Below are 251 nucleotides of genomic sequence, written 5' to 3'. Positions count from 1 at the left end.
GAAGCTGCCACCCTGTGAGAAATCTTTCTGCACACCGGCTAGCAAAGAAGGAAAAGGAAAGGGAAGGGTAAGGAAGGGGAAAGGAAAGGGAAGGAAAAGGGAAGGGAAAAGGAAGGGAAGGGAAAGAAAAGGAAAGGGCAAGGAAAGGAAAGGGAAAGGGAAGGGGAGGGGAAAGGGAAAGGGAAGGGGAGGGGAAAGGAAAAGGGAAAAGGAAAGGAAAGGGAAAAGGAAAGGAAAAGAAAAGGGAAGGG

This window comes from Enhydra lutris, unplaced genomic scaffold (genome assembly GCF_002288905.1).
Source record: "Enhydra lutris kenyoni isolate GAN:26980312 unplaced genomic scaffold, ASM228890v2 scaffoldscaffold101, whole genome shotgun sequence".
NCBI lineage: Eukaryota > Metazoa > Chordata > Mammalia > Carnivora > Mustelidae > Enhydra > Enhydra lutris.
This window is presented reverse-complemented; position numbering follows the sequence as displayed.